This window comes from Jaculus jaculus, chromosome 9, assembly GCF_020740685.1.
Source record: "Jaculus jaculus isolate mJacJac1 chromosome 9, mJacJac1.mat.Y.cur, whole genome shotgun sequence".
NCBI classification, from domain to species: Eukaryota; Metazoa; Chordata; class Mammalia; order Rodentia; family Dipodidae; genus Jaculus; species Jaculus jaculus.
The window spans coordinates 87,226,784-87,243,847 of record NC_059110.1 but is presented as its reverse complement, the minus strand read 5'-3'; the positions used below and the strand labels follow the sequence as shown (position 1 = coordinate 87,243,847).

Here is a 17,064-nt window from a genome sequence, read left to right as displayed (position 1 = left end):
TACTATAACAAAATAAAAGTTTGAGAAAATGCAATAGAAATAGTAGGTGTATGCTCTTTGTTTTAAATGTGCAGATTTGGGCTGGAGAGATAGCTTAGTGGTTAAGCGCTTGCCTGTGAAGCCTAAGGATCCCGGATCGAGGCTCTATTCTCCAGGACCCACGTTAGCCAGATGCACAAGAGGGCTCACGTGTCTGGAGTTTGTTTGCAGTGGCCGGAGGCCCTGGCACACCCATTCTGTCTCTCTATCTGCCTCTTTCTTCTCTGTCGCTTTCAAATAAATAAAAATAAACAAAAAAATTTTTTAAATGTGCAGATTTAAATACACACTTTATTCTTACTGTATTTAGGTTTTCTTCCTCCCTTCTTCCCTTCCTTCTCCTTTTTCCCCCCCTCCCCTCCCCTCCCCTCCCCTCCCCTCCTTCATACCTGCCTGCAGTGTCTCACTGTTGTAGCTCAGCTAGCCTTCATTGTGATTCTCCTGCTCCACCTCCACATACTGGGACTAGAGACATGCAACTGAACACCTCACTAGAAGTTTTACATTCAACACCACTTTGGCATACAGCATCCTCAGAGAATAGTGCGGTAAAATCAGAAGTGAACACCAAACAAACCATAGTGGGTTTTCATTCACATGGAAAACAATACTGTTTGAAAGACATGAAGATCTCTATCACCAATTACCCAGTTTTAAAAGGCTGGAAGATAAACTTAGAATGTTGTTCAACTCATCCATGCCTATTTCTTTTTTTTTTTTAATTTTTTGTTTGTTTATTTGAGAGACGGAGAGAGAGAGAATGGGGATGCCAGGGCCTCCGGCCACTGCAAACAAACTCCAGATGCATGCGCCACCTTCTGCATCTGGCTAACGTGGGTCCTGGGGAATCGAGCTTCGAACCAGGGTCCTTAGGCTTCACAGGCAAGTGCTTAACTGCTAAGCCATCTCTTTAGCCCACATCCATGCCTATTTCAACAACAACTAAAAAGACTAATCTCAAAATGACCTAAGAACAGAGTAATAAGGTGGTAGACAAAATGATGAGAACTATTGAAAGGTTAATTTTCAACTAAAAATTTAGGAAGGAAGGGGTAGGTGAAGAGGAGGAAGAGGAAAGGGGAGGACAGATGAAGATCCTACTGAGGCATAACATTGAAAGCAGTCTTGTTACTGAACATGAATGAAAGATATAAATAGAATAAAGATCTAAGCCAGGCATGGTGGCATACTTTAATCCCAGCACTCGGGAGACAGAGGTAGCAGAGTCGTCATGAGTTCGAGGCCACCCTGAGACTACATAGTGAATTCCAGGTCAGTCTGAGTTAGAGTGAGACCCTACCTCAAAAAAACAAACAAACAAACAAAAAATCTAGAAATTTTAAATTGGTTCATTATGAGTCAAGCTATTAGATGATTAGTTAGTAGAAAAAAGTAACATTTTAATTTCTAAATAATCAAATTAATATTGCCTTGATTCCAGTAAAATACAGCAGTTTTTCTCCAAGATAGTGCAATTCTTTTCTCTTCCTCAATTTGTTGGCATAGTTATTACACATATATGTTATAAACTCAATAACACATACTTCTATTGACCCACAAATTTATTATTCCTACTACTTCAACATTTTTTTTCCTATGGATTTAAGTTACTCTCTGGGGTTATTTTAAAGCAAAGGAATGCTTTTATTATATCCTAGAAGGCAAGTCTGCAATAGATTTTTGTGTCAATATTTATCTTCTCATAATTTCACTTTGCCTTCATTTTTTGTTGTTTTTGTTTGTTTGAGGCAGCGTCTCACTCTAGCACAGGCTGACCTGGAACTCACTATGTAGTCTCAGGCTGGCTTTGCTTTCATTTTTGAAAGCTAGAGTCTTGTTTTAGTTGCACAGAATTGTTAACCTCCCCCACTGGAATAGGGCCCTCACTGCTGACTAACCTGTTGCTGTGATGAGGTCAGTTTGTGGTAGTTTAAATCAGATGTCCCCAATAAACTCAGGTGTTCTGAATGCTTGGTTCCCCGCTGGACGGCAGCCTGAGGGGTAGTCTTGCTGGGGGAGGAGTTTCACTGCAGTGGACCTTGAGGTTGTCAGGGTTAATTCCACTCTCCTGCTGTTTTCTACCTGCACTGGCAGGAGGTGTTGTCCACCCTCGGATCTGCCATCTTTTCTGGGCCATCATCCAGCTTCCTCTCGAGACTGGAAGGCAAAATAAATCCTTTCCTCCCATCACTTGCTTTTGGCTGGGTATTTTGTCCCAGCTACACAAAGTAACTACATCAGTCATTTATCGGTTCCTCTTGTAATTTCAGGACCTCCTCTTTGACTTTGATCTACATGATAATGACATGTCTGTGTGTGAATCTCTGTGTTTATCTTAAATTCAGGTTTTGTTTAACTTTTGGGATTATTTCCATCAAATTTGCAAAGATTTCAACTAGTTATAAATACATGCATACATACATATATACATGCATGGCCTCTCTGTCTTTATTACTGTAATAGGTCTCTGAAACTATTCATTTTTCAAACATTTTCCTTTGTGTTGGTGAAATTGCATAATTTCAGGGATGGGGAGATGACTCTGGGGATAATGCTTGCTGTGAAAACTTGATGGCCTGAGTTCAGATCCCCATACCATGTAAAAATGCTGAACATGTACACTGCATGGTGTCTGCACTCAGCAGTTTATTCCTGCTCATGTGTTCAAAGGACAGTGCGATAGAAATTCAATATCTGGCATCCTTGGTTTTCTTGGCTTTGTGCAGTTAAACCTGGTATTTCTATTGATACAGTTTTATAATTTGTTACACTAGAATTCAGGTTAATAAGCATGATTTACAATTTTTTCTAGGGTGCCAGCAATTAAGAAGCAGACAGATCAGCTATCCTACATTGGATCCTAAAGTAAATTGCTTCAAGGAATTAGATGTCAGAGATCTCAAAAACTGTCATTCAACCAGAGAGAGGCTCAGAACATTGTGGTGTATGTCCAGTTGCTCACCTGGATCAGTTCTTGCAAGGACTGGGCTTCAGCAGAACTAAGGTGCCCATGATGGACAATGAAGGAAACACATGGGAAATCCCTTAAATAAAAGTGTATTGGGTTTTCACATTAAAAAAGTGCTGAACGTGGTGACACACTCCTGTAGTCCCAGCACTGAGGAGGCAGAGACAGGTAATGTTCTGAGCACTGGCTAGCTTGTCTAGCTGAACCAGTGAGTTCCAAAGTCAGCAAGAGATCCTGTCTCAAAAGAACAAGGTGATTAAATGAAGTTATATAAATAAAGAACAAGGTGGGGCTGGAGAGATGGCTTAGCGGTTAAGCACTTGCCTGTGAAGTCTAAGGACCCCGGTTCAAGGCTTGATTCCCCAGGACCCACGTTAGCCAGATGCACAAGGGGGCGCATGCGTCTGGAGTTCATTTGCAGTGACTGGAGGCCCTGGCGCGCCCATTTTCTCTCTCTCCCTCTTCCTCTCTCTGTCTGTTGATCTCAAATAAATAAATAAAAACAAACAAACAAAGAAAAAGAGCAAGGTGGAGAACAATTAAAGACAACAGCTGCCATCAGCCTCTCTCCTTAGACGGACACACACATGTGCACACACACGCATGTACACATTTTATTATTAATATTTTACCTTCAAGTTCACACTGTCTCAAATCTACTATTGAGTTATTCCAACTAATTTTTTCTTTCTAATATTACAACTCCAGAATTCAGTTTGATTTTCTTTTTTTTTTCTTTTTTTTTTTTTTGTCTCTGCCCCTTTACTGATCATCCCTATTCATTTGGCCTTCCTCATCTATTTTTCTTTAATTCATTTTTTTTTAAAGTTTATATTAACTGGTTTTCAATGCTTTTTCAATATGCTTTTTCAGCATGCTCAGAAACCATTCTTGTTCACTGCTTTTTTGAGTATGGGCCACATTTTCCTGTTTCTTAATGTCGTCTTAAAATGTCTTCGTTAAAAGCTGGACATATTGTATAACAAAGCACCTCTGACCTGATTCCCTCCTCTCCCAAGACCTGTCATCATTGCTGTGTGTGTTTCGTGAAGCAATTAGTCATAGACTTAAAGGGCATAATCTCACCTCCTTGGAGTGAAACCACTTGAGTCTTTCCTCAGGGCTGTGTGAGTGTGTGGATGTTTTCATTTTAATTTCTAGCTTGGCCTTCTTGAGGTGTCCCTTTGTGCCTGCATAGCTTAATAGTCAACAAGTGATTGGTTAATGGTTGTGGACAAGCATCTTGAGCCAACCATACTTCTCTTTAGATGCGTGCATGCGTGCGTGCATGCGTGCATGTGCGTGTGTGTGTAACACGCACATGTCTGTGTCTGTCTCTTTGATCCAGTTTTCAGGTATTCCCCGGCTTTTACTTTCTGCTTCACTCTTTAGTTCTCTTCCTCACAGGCAGGAAGCCTCCCAGTCAGCCAGGGAGATGTCTGGAGTTCAGACTCTCTGGTCTCTGGGGCATGTCCTCAGCCTGCCTCCAGTTGTCCAGGGATGTGTAGAGAAAAGAGACCAGAATCTCCAGTTGAATTTCTGTAGTCTTCCCAGTTGGGACAGCAGCCTCAGGCTAGCAGAGTCACAGGCCTCCTCTGTATTTTTCCAGTGGAATTTTACTCTGTGCCACTCCATGTAGATTCTTCTTCTTTCACTCAAAATCTTGTTAGATCCTCTGGTCTGAGGAGCAGTGAGTTTCGACTGCCTCCACTGCTCAGGGAGGACTAGCACCTGCCCTGGACTGAGATAGAGCGGAGCCTAGGGGCGGAGGGAAGCAGTAATGCCACTGCCTCCCACTGCGCTTATTCACATTTCAGTAGTTTTTCATAAGCAGTTAAACCTGTCACTTGACTTTGGTTGTTTTCTAGTTCTACATTTAGGGTAAAGGATTCTCTGACCTCTTCAGAGAACCATAGCTGGAATTCTGGCCTCTTGTTTTACTTTTATATTTTTGGTTTGGGTTATTTTTAACTGGCTAACTAATTAAAAACCTGAAACACATCTATTGTAGCTGCTTCAGCATTTTGCTTCAGAGTGGAAGAAGTTGGGAGACTGTGATTAGATCAGGGTGGGACTGCAGTCCTAAATTCTGCTGACAGCACTCTCCTGTGAAATGCTTTTTAATAACAGATTCTTGTGTAATGATGAAGAAAATGTTTATTTTTTTTCAAGCAAGCAAATTCTTTGAAATTCTACCAAAACATAAAAAAAGCTACAGTATAACCCTCTCTACAGCACGAGCCCATGGTACAGGGAAGGATGATAAGATCTGTTGAGATAAATGGATGTGCATCCATGAGAAAAATCATGGGCCAGTCATTGTCAGTAAAAGTAATTCATTATACAGATTTCAAGCAAAAATGCCTTTCTATGTTAGGAAGTTAAACTGGGCAATTACCTTGTTTTTTTAATTTTTTTTTTTTTTTTTGGGTAGGGTCTCACTTAAGCTTAGGTTGACCTAGAACTCTGTAACAGCCCAGGATGGCCTCTGACTCATAGGGTTCAGCCTCCTTTAGTTTGCTTTTTTAAAAAGCCCTTTTGGTTATGTAATAACACATAGAGAAGTATACACAAGTATAGTGGTCATCTTAGTGGTTTATCACAAAGTGCACACCTCTGTAACCACCATTCCCGCTTAAACAAAAACAAAACTCATCAGCACTCAAAGGTTCCCTGTACCTTCTCCTACCATTATCTCCCTCTCAAGGATAATAAGCCCGTACTCTTAACTAAATTTATGGTAACTATTTCCTTTCTGGAGTTTCTATTTCCTAAATACCTAAACAGTAGAGTTCAGCTTTGCTTGTTTGGTTGTTTTGTTTTCTTTTGTTTTTCCAGGTAGGATCTTGTTCTAGCCAGGCCGACCTAGAATTCACAAGGTAGTCAGTCTCAGGCTGGCCTCACACTCACAGCGATCCTCCTACCTCTGCCTCCCAAGTGCTGGGATTAAAGGTGTGCGCCACCACATCCAGGTTTGCTTGTGTTTTTAGTATTATGAAAATGTGAAATTTTTTTTTTTTTTTTTTTTTGGTGTTTTCATGGTAGGGTCTCACTCTAGCCCAGGCTGACCTGAACTCACTTTGTAGTCACAGGCTGGCTTCAAACTCACAATGATCCTCCTACCTCTGCCTCCCAAGTGCTATGACTAAAGGCATGGATCCAGCTGTATTTTAATTATTAGCATATTGAGACTTGTTTCCTTTTTCATTTTTTTTTTTAGTTTTGGTTTGTTTTGTTTTTCGAGGTAGAGTCTCACTCCGGTCCAGGCTGACCTGGAATTCACTATGGAGTCTCATGGTGGCCTTGAACTCACAGCATTCCTCTTACCTCTGCCTCCCGAGTGCTGGGATTAAAGGTGTGCACCACCACACCCAGCTCAAGACTTATATTTTGCATGAAGTAATTCAAATACTAGCTTGGCCATTAAGATATAAAATAATAAAGTACTATTTATAATGAAAGCAAAGCTCATTTCTTATGATGTGAACTTTGTAAATACATTAATTTATTTTTTTTCTTTTTTTGTGTGCCACTGAGGACTGGACCCATGGCCTCACACATGCTAAACCATAACTCACCAATGAGCTATATCCTCAACGCACATTAAATTTTGTTTGTTTGTTTGTTTGTTTGTTTGTTTTTCAAGGTAGGTTTTTGCTCTGACCTGGAATTAACTATGTAGTCTCAGGGTGGCCTCAAACTCAAAGTAATCCTCCTACTTCTGCCTCCTGAGTGCTGGGATCAAAGGCGTGCACCATCACACCAGGTTTTTCACATTAAAGATTTTTTAAATTTTTTTTTTTGGTTTTTTGAGGTAGGGTCTCACTCTAGCTCAGGGTGACCTGGAATTCACTCTGTAGTCTCAGAGTGGCCTGAACTCACTGTGATCCTCCTACCTTTGCCTCCTGAGTGCTGGGATTAAAAGAGTGCGCCACCACACCTGGCTACATTAAAATTTTTTGATGCCACCATGCCTTTAGTCCCAGCACTCAGGAGGCAGAGGTAGGAGGATCACCATGAATTCAAGGCCACCCTGAGATTACATAGTGAATTACAGATCAACCTTAGGTAGAGTAAGACTCTACCTCAGAACCCCCCCCCCCAAAATTATTCACTTATTTATTTGAGAGAGAGTGGGAAGGGAAGAGGCAGATGGAGAGACAAGAGAGAAAAGCCACTCTGCAAACAAACTCCAGACACATGCACCACCTTGTGCATCTGGCTTTACATGGGTATTGGGGAATTGAACCTGGATCCTTTGGCTTTGCCGGCAAACACCTTAACCACTAATCCATTTCTCCAGCCCATGGTTTTTATTTTGTTTTTACTTTTACATTCTTCAGTATTCCTGTTAATAAACACCTAACTTCAGGAAAGTCATCATCAATGGGATTAACAGCAAGTGTATTTGGGGGTGGGGTTTCAAGGTAAGGTCTTGCTCTGTCTAGCTCAGGCTGATCTGGAATTCACTATATGACATAGTTTTAGTTAACCTTTGTGACCTCTTCTTACGCAAAATTGTTAAAATTCAAGGAGCTGTGAATGATTTTCCACTCGGGCTTTGCATAGAAACGTTTCCTTCATTGCAGTATTCATAGGCCTGTTTCTAAGAGAAGACAGTGGCTAGTGGGCCATGAAAACTCCCTAGATTTGGCCGACTGCCTTACTGTGGTCACTGTCAAACATGGAAAAAAACAAGTCAAGGTGGGGCCACTTTCTTGCCCTCAGAGTAACTGAGGAAGGAAGAGTCTTGATGGTTCCGTGGCATGTACAGTGTGGATGGAACTAATTATAATTCATGGTCTAAGGAGCAACAAAGATTATCATGATCATAGGACTTAACATCAAATAATTCTGGGTTATATTTTAACTTAACCAGCATGATTGGGAGGGGACTGAAGGGGTTTTAAGAGGTCTTACCTAGTAACAAGTGTTTAAACATAAGTATATCTGTCATACTGGGTGACCTGCTTGTTCCTTATCAGTACTCTTGGATGTTTCACTAAATACCAGAGTGGCTCAGTATCACTTATTTCAACACAGAGTTAGAGGGTATTTAAGATCATATTTAACGATTTCCGTTAAATGTAGTTATTTGCTTCTTATGATCTCTGATGTTAGGAAGTTAAGAAAAAAAGAATGAACTATCTCACTGCCTCAGTTCAGCTGTTGTATAATAGCCTTTTCCCTTAACAATATAAAGTAACAGTTTAGGAGATTGTTTAATGTATACTGAGACAACAAACAAAAAAGGGGAAAGGATCACCAACTACCAAATTTGGCACAAAGTGGCACATACACCTGGAGTTCGTTTGCAGTGGCTAGACACCTTGGTATGCCCATTCTCTCTTCTTTCTTTCTCTGCTTACAAATAAGTATTTTTAATTAAAAAATTAATTATTTGCACACGTGTATAGGTGCACCAGGGTTTCTTGCTACTACAAATGCCAGACACTTGCACCACTTTTGGGTCCAATTTACATGGGTGGCTTGGTAATTGAACCTGGATCAACAGACATTATAAGCAAGTGCCTGTAACTGCTGAGCCATCTTCCCAACCCCAAAATAAATTTTTATTTTTAAATTTCTTTCCTCCTTCCCTCCTTCCCTCCTCCCTTCCTTCCTTCCTTCCTTCCTTTCAATTTCTTGTTTGTTTTTCAAGGTAAAGTCTTGCTCTAGTCCAGGCTAACCTGGAATTCACTATATAGTCTCAGGGTGGCCTTGAACTTGTGGTGATCCTCCTACTTCTACCTCCCTAATGCTGGAATTAAAGGCATATACCACCATGCCCAACTTATTTCTTAATTACTAGTGTATCCTTGAATATATAGCAAGGACTGAGGTACAGTGAGACTTGTCAAAGATTTTGCCTCATAGTTTGTTCTGTCTCAAGCAAATTTAATGTAAATACAGTAAAAATAGTTTCTAAGGAAATTAGTTTCAGAATGAATTTGAAAGCAATAATCTAAATATTTAGTCTGATTAGGGATTTTGTTACTGAGATGTATATTGTATTGGTACAGCTGATATCGTAATTGTAGTATGTATAGCAAAAATAGAAGATTGATGATAACAGTTTACCATGAATAGAATTATAAGAAGTTGATTTTATTAATCCACATAGAAGTATTTTATAAATTGTTTGCTTTGAATAGCTAAAAACCTGTATCAGAAGCATGAATTTGAAAAATTCTTTTTAAAAATCTTACTAAGAAGGTTATTTTTATAAAAATGGATGGGGGGCTAGAGAGATGGCTCAGCAGTTAATGCACTTCCTGCAAAGCCTAACAACCCAGGTTCAGTTCCCCAGTACCCATGTAAAGCCAGATGCACAGATTGCCACATGCATCTGGAGATTATTTGCAGCAGCTGGAGTCTCACATGTTCTCATTATCATATTGTCTTCTTTTCTCTCTCTTTCTCTCTTTTGCAAGTAAATAATTTTTAAAAAATGGATGAGGCAGCTGGGGATGTAGCTTAGTCTTGCCTAGCATGCATGAAGCCCTGGATTTGACCCTCAGAATCAGATAAACTGGGTGGTGGTGTAGACCTGTAATCCCACTGCTTGAGAGGTGAAGCAGAAGATCAGAAACAGTTCAAGGTATCCTTGGCTACATATTGAGGCCCTGTGGTGGTTTGAATGTAAATATCCTCCATACAATCATGTGTTGGAACACTTGATCCCCAGTTGGTGAGGCTGTTGGGGAAGGTTGTAGAACCTTCAGGAAGTGGAGCCTTGCTGGAAGAAGCATGTCACTGAGGGTGGACTTTGAGGTGTTACAGCCCAGCCTTGCTTGCTGGTTTAGCTCCCTCTACTCTCTTCCTGTTGATGTGATAAGGTAACACCAGCTGTCTGTTCCTGCCATGATTACCCCACCATGACAGATGACCCCTCGAAACTATATGCTGAAAATAAACCCTTTCCTTCCTTAAGCTGTTTCTAGTCGGGTATGTTGTTGCAGCAATTAGATAGCTGATACACCCTGTCTCAAAAATAAAAAATAAAAAAAAAAAAAACACGAATGAGAAACTTTCTTAGAGAATCTTTTTGTTAAACTTTTTTTGACAACTTCCATAATTATAGACAATAAACCATGATAATTCCTTCCCCTCCCCCACTTCTCCTTCACATATCCGCCCTCCATCATATCCCCTCCCCCTCTCAAGTAGTCTCTTTTATTTTGATGTCATCATCTTTTCCTCTATTATGAGGGTTTTGTGTAGGTAGTGTCAGGCATTTTAAGGTCATGGATATCCAGGCCATTTTTTGTCTGGAAGAGCACATTGTAAGGAGTCATACCCTTCTCTTGGCTCTTACATTCTTTCCACCACCTCTTCTGCAATGAACCCTGAGCCTTGGAAGGTGTGATAGAGATGTATCAGTGCTGAACACTCCACTATCACTTCTCAGCACTATGGTGACTTTTTAGTCATTCTAGTGGTCACCGCCATCTGAAAAGAGAAGCTTCTTTAACCAAAAGTGAGAGTAGAGCCAGGCGTGGTGGCGCACGCCTTTAATCCCAGCACTCAGGAGGCAGAGGTAGGAGGATCACTGTGAGTTCAAGGCCACCCTGAGACTACATAGTGAATTCTAGGTCAGTCTGAGCTAGAGTGAGACCCTGCCTCCAAAAACCAAAAACCAAAAAAAAAGGTGAGAGTAGCATTAATATATGAGTATGGACATTAAGAAAAGTGCTTACATCCGGTGCCAGGAGGAAACTTACCCCCTAGTTCTAGAAATTTGGGGGCAGGGTTAAATCTGCGTATATCTATTTTCTAGCCTTTTGTTTCATTGTTTCTCTAAGTTCACGAATATGTGTGTGTATAATCAGACTTCCATTTGATTAATAATAAAAATTTGAGTTAGGGCTGGAGAGATGGCTTAGCGGTTAAGCGTTTGCCTGTGAAGCCTAAGGACCCTGGTTCGAGGCTCGGTTCCCCAGGTCCCACGTTAGCCAGATGCACAAGGGGGCGCACATGTCTGGAGTTTGTTTGCAGAGGCTGGAAGCCCTGGCGCGCCCATTCTCTCCCTCTCCCTCTCCCTCTATCTGTCTTTCTCCCTGTGTCTGTTGCTCTCAAATAAATAAATAAAGTAAGTAAAATCTCCTTTTATGGCTTTATTTAGAGTTATACATTCATACTCCTATGAAATTAAGACTTGTTTGCAGAAAATCAGCCATAGTTTGATCATGATACATTGTCTTACAAAATAATTATAGCTTTTCCTGGTGGAAAAGACTATCATGCCTGAAACAAAAGCTTGTTTCAAAACTCATAATTAGATTATAAAATAATAAGATTTCACTTAGATATAACTTTCAAAAGCTCAAAATGTAAAAAAAAAATATAGCACAGTAATATATTTAATTAAAATTAATGACCTGATGCCCAAAAATAAAACAATACTTTATGAAGCAATAAAAAAAAATTGAGTTAGATGTGCCCACCAGTCTAACTAATGCAAAAAAAAAAGTGCATACAGGGCAGTTTGGTGAGCATGATATATGCATTTAGCTAGACACCAGTAGGCTTTACTTTCCTAAGACTCATGACCTTCCCCACCATAGGCTTTTGACTAGGTTTTCAGTACCAGGAATGTATTCCCTCCCATGGAATGAGCCTCCGGTCCATTAGAAAGCAGTTAGTTTCCCCCATAACAGACATGCCATTATTGCACCCATTGGTTCATTTGGCCTGGCTGGGCAAACTTTAGGCTTGCAGTGCCCACTGTTGAGTATCTCCACTGGTGACTTCTGTCTCCCATAATGCTGCATGTAGCATAGCTTTGTCCAGCTTTCTGTCAGCTGGTCCACAGGGAGGAGGTTTTCAGCTCAGTTCCAGCAGGGTTTCTCAGTGTCCTTGCAGCCTAAGTATGTGGAGTCTTCAGCAATAGGGTCTTATCATCTATTCCTGGTGGGAAACGAAGGGCCTGCAATGGCCTGTAATGTTCTGGGTTATCAGGAGCCTCCCTGACCAACCATTCACTAGAAGGTTCATAGAGAATCTTGACAACTGGTGTAATGATGCCTTAAACAACAAATTAAAAATGTCTACTAACGTAAGTTTTTTTGTGCATATGTATGTTCATGTGGATGCACATGGGGTGTACATGTGTGCCTGTGTGCACGTCTGTGTGCAAGTAGAAGTGGATTCTGGGGATCTTCATCCTTTGCTCTCTACTTTATTTTTTGAGACAGGGTCTCACTAATTAGGTAGGGCCCGTTGATTCAGCTAGACTAGCTACCAGTAAAGCCCTAGGCATTCCTGTCTCCATCTCTTCAGTCGTGGAATTATAGATATGTGCCACCATGCCCTGCATTTTAGGTGGATCCTGAGGATCCAAACTCAGGCACCATACTTGTGCACCAAGCACTTTATACACTGAGCTATCAGATGTTCTAAGTGGCATTTTTGGTGCCAATGGAAGTATTTCCAACAATGAGTTTCAGTCTTGTTTCCTTTCAACCTTAATGCTTTTTTGTTGATTTAAGCAGATGTATGGCCATGTTCAGTTCCTGGGATTAAGAAAACTGTCAAAATGACCACAAAAAACCTAAAAGTTTCTTGTGATCATACTATTTTGACAAACTGAGTCCTTTAAATAATGGATTGTGTGATCTTCTGACACTTCTTGAAAAATACTTGCAAAGAAGGGTTATGCAATCCTGGCAGATTAAAAAAATTATTCTGGGGCTGGAGAGACAGTTCACTGGTTAAGGAACTTACCTGCAAAGCCTAACAACCTGGGTTAAATTCTCCAGTGCCCCCATAAAGCCAGATGCACAAAGTGGTAGGTATTTGGAGTTCTTTTGCAGCAGCTAGAGGCCCTTGCATACCCATTCTCTGTGTCTCTCCAATCTCTCCTGCCCCCCCCCCCCCTTGCTCTCAAATAAAAAGAAAGAGAAAGAATGGTTCTGGTTCTGGACTGGAAGATGTCTCAGTGGTTCAAGACACTTGCTTGCAAAGCCTCCTGGCCCAGGTTTGATTCCCCTGTACCCATGTAAAGCCAGATGCACAAAGTGGTGCGTGTGTCTGGAGTTAGCTCGAAGCAGCAAGAGTCCTGCCACACCTTGATGCTCTCTACACCTGTACTTCCTCTCATAAGTGAATGGATGAAGTATTCTCTATCACAACCCCTAAAACTCTATCTTTAGCAGTACGTGATGGCACAGGCCTTTTATCCCAGCACTTGGGATGCCAAGGTAGGAGGATTGCTCTGAGTTTGAAGCCAGTCTGAGTGGAACTACAGTGACTTCCAGGTCAGCATGGACTAGAATGAGACCCTGCCTCAAAAAGCCAAGAAGGAAGAAAAAAAAAAGGAAAGGAAAAAAAGCCTATACGTTTAGCATGGCATTTTAAAAAAATCAAATATTAATTTGAAACTTTAGGAAGCAGCTATTAGTATACTTTGAATGCTTCTAAGAAGACAGTCACAGGAAGTGACCAATAAACTTGGAGTGTCTGGTATTTACCAGGGAAATGACTAACTGACCAGCCAGTGAACTGTCGGTCTAGGGCTATTTCTGAAGTGAGGACAGTTGTCCCGAGTGTTGCTTATTATCTCCACAGCAGTAGATCTTCACTAACAAGGGCAGGTGGAGCAAGCCAGGTACTGCCACAGCAAAGAACTAAGCACAGCCAGCCTTGAAGTAGCAAAGAAAATAAAGAATTCTCATACACTGTGCTTCGGCATTTGTCTGTGCTGTCGAGCTGTTTGTTCTGAACTAAAGCATCTGTTCTCTCAAGTTAAGAGAGAACAAACTCAACATGGCATGAAATTCCTGCGCTGCCATTCACATTCATTAGAGTTATATTGTTACCAGCCACAGGCGTGACTGACTTTTGCATGAATAATAGAATAAGATGCTGCTTTGTGAATTTTACCTTAAAACGTTACAAGGTACAGTGGTAACCGTGAGCCTGTGGCAGGTGTTTCCAGAGCAGGCTCACTTTTAAGTAGCTTTATCACCACAGGGTGACCAGCAAGAACAAGTCAGAGGTTAGAAAGTATCGTATGAAGCTTTTGCAAAGGGGTTGCATTAAAGAAATTTATCTATTTATTTATTTGGTTTTTTGAAGTAGAATCTCTCTCTAACCCAAGCTGGTGATCCTACCTCTGCCTCTCTAATACTAGGATTAATGGTATGCATCACTACACCCAGCAATTTTTTCTTTTAAAAATATTTTACTTAGCCAGGCATGGTGGTGCACTCCTTTAATCCCAGCACTTGGGAGGCAGAGGTTCTCTGAGTTCGAGGCCACCCTGAGACTACATAGTAAGTGAAATCCTATCTCAAAAAAACAACAGAAAGCAGTTTTTTATTTAACCTGGGTGGGGCGGCAGGAATGAATGAGAATGGGCGCACCAGGGCCTCTAGCCACTGCCAAAATCTCCAGACTATTGCACCACTTTGTGCATCTGGCTTTGCGTGAGTACTGGAGAATCAAACCTGGGTCCTTAGGCATTATAGGTAAGTACCTTAACCACTGAGCCATCTCTCTAGCCCAGTTTATTCATTTTAAAACTGGCATTTCTTTTTGTTTGTTTTGAGGTAGGGTCTCACTCTAGCCCAGGCTGACCTGGAATTCACTATGGAGTCTCAGGGTGGCCTTGAACTCATGGTGATCCTCCTACCTCTGCCTCCTGAGTGCTGGAATTAAAGGCATGTGCCACCACAGCCAGCTAAAACTGGCATTTCTTATACTAGACTACAAAAGACATTTAAATTATTAAAGTGTTATATGGTAACCATCATAATAACAGACAGGCAAAAATCTCCACTGGGGACAGGAGAGATGGCTTAGCAGCTAAAGTACTTGCCTGTGAAACCTAAGGACTCAGGTTTAATTCTTCAGTACTCACGAAAGCCAGATGCAAATGGCAGCACATGCATCTGGAATTCATTTGCAATAGTGAGAGGCCCTGCTATGCCCATTCATTCCCCCCCCCCCTCTCTCTCATAAATAAAAATTTAAAAGATTTTAATAATCATTGGTTGACAAGATAGTGCATGCAAATTTGATGAGGAATAGGATATTGACAGTTGCATGGAGGGAAATACTAACTTTACCATGGAGAAAGTTGGTAGGCACCTCATCTAAGTGACTTAGAGTTATCACCAGTAGTGAGACATAGTGACAACATGTTCTTCCTAATATGATGCTGTGTTGTTCCTGTCAAAAATGCATAATCTGAAGCTAATGAGAGAATACCAGACAAACCCAAACTGAGGGACAATCTACTGTACTCAAAAAAATTGGCAGTCAAGCCAGACATAGTGGCGCAGGAGGCAGAGATAGGAGTATCACTGTGGGTTCGAGGCCAGCCTGGGACTACAGAGTGATTTTTCAGGTCAGTCTGATCTAGAGTGAGACCTGCCTCAAAAATACCAAAAAATGATGACATCAAAAATAAAAGACTGGCCCCCAGCCTGACTCCGGCCGCCGCCACCGCCGCCGCCGGGGGGAGGAGGGCCATGATCCAGAAGAACCAGAGCCTTTGAGAAAGCTGGTTATTGGTGGTCTGAGCTTTGAAACTACAGATGACAGTTTGAGAGAACATTTTGAGAAATGGGGCACACTCACAGATTGTATGGTCATGAGAGACCCCCAAACAAAGCGTTCCAGAGGCTTTGGCTTTGTGACTTACTCATGTGTTGAAGAGGTGGATGCAGCAATGTGTGCTCGGCCACACAAGGTTGATGGGCGTGTAGTGGAACCAAAGAGAGCTGTTTCTAGAGAGGATTCTGTAAAACCTGGTGCCCATTTGACAGTGAAGAAAAGTTTTGTTGGTGGTATTAAAGAAGATACAGAAGAGTATAATCTGAGAGACTTCTTTGAAAAGTATGGCAAAATTGAAACCATAGAAGTGATGGAAGACAGGCAGAGTGGAAAAAAGAGAGGATTTGCTTTTGTAACTTTTGATGATCATGATACAGTTGATAAAATTGTTGTTCAGAAATATCACACTATTAATGGGCATAATTGTGAAGTGAAAAAGGCCCTTTCTAAGTAAGAGATGCAGTCGGCTGGGTCACAGAGAGGTCGTGGAAGTGGATCTGGCAACTTTATGGGTCGTGGTGGAAACTTTGGAGGTGGTGGAGGTAATTTTGGTCTTGGTGGAAACTTTGGTGGAGGTGGCTATGGTGGTGGAGGGGGTGGCAGCAGAGGGAGTTACGGTGGAGGTGATGGTGGCAACTATGGTGGTGGTCCTGGTTATTGTAGTAGAGGAGGCTATGGTGGTGGTGGACCAGGATATGGAAACCAAGGTGGTGGATATGGTGGTGGAGGAGGAGGATAGGATGGTTACAATGAAGGAGGAAATTTTGGTGGTGGTAACTATTGTGGAGGTGGGAACTACAATGATTTCAGAAATTATAGTGGACAACAGCAGTCAAATTATGGACCCCTGAAGGGGGGCAGTTTTGGTGGAAGAAGCTCTGGCAGTCCCTATGGTGGTGGTTATGGATCTGGTGGTGGAAGTGGTGGATATGGTAGCAGAAAAGTTTTAAAAACAGCAGAAAAGGGCTACAGTTCTTAGCAGGAGAGAGCGAGGAGTTGTCAGGAAAGCTGCAGGTTACTTTGAGACAGTCGTCCCAAATGCATTAGAGGAACTGTAAAAATCTGCCACAGAAGGAGCGATGATCTATAGTCAGAAAAGTTACTGCAGCTTAAACAGGAAACCCTTCTTGTTCAGGACTGTCATAGCCACAGTTTGCAAAAAGTGCAGCTATTGATAAAATGCTATGTAGTGTCAATTAGATGTACATTCCTGAGGTCTTTCATCTGTTGTAGCTTTGTCTTTCTTTTTCTTTCATTACATCAGGTATATTGCCCTGTAAATTGTGGTAGTGGTACCAGGAATAAAAAATTAAGGAATTTTTAACTTTAAAAAAAAAAATAAATAAAATAAAATAAAAGACTGATTGAGAGGGGGAGAGGATATGATGAAGAGTAGAGTTGTGAAGGTTAATGCGGGGGGGGGGTGGTTACCATGATATTGTATCTGTAGTTATGGAAGTTGTCAATAAAAAATAAAATTAAGGTGGGCATGGTAG

At 41.3% G+C, this 17,064-nt stretch overlaps 1 protein-coding gene, 1 non-coding gene and 1 pseudogene across 2 annotated transcripts in view; all 3 read left to right on the top strand.

Annotated features, from left to right (window-relative positions):
- The window catches only part of LOC123463384, a 77,831-nt pseudogene extending 61,524 nt beyond the window's left edge, over positions 1-16,307 (top strand).
- The window catches only part of Nlk (nemo like kinase), a 201,261-nt gene that overhangs the window by 89,294 nt on the left and 94,903 nt on the right, over positions 1-17,064 (top strand). The window lies entirely within an intron of this gene.
- Positions 2,657-2,794, top strand: LOC123463851. The gene has a single exon (XR_006639223.1). It is a non-coding gene; the product is annotated as a small nucleolar RNA SNORA8 (small nucleolar RNA).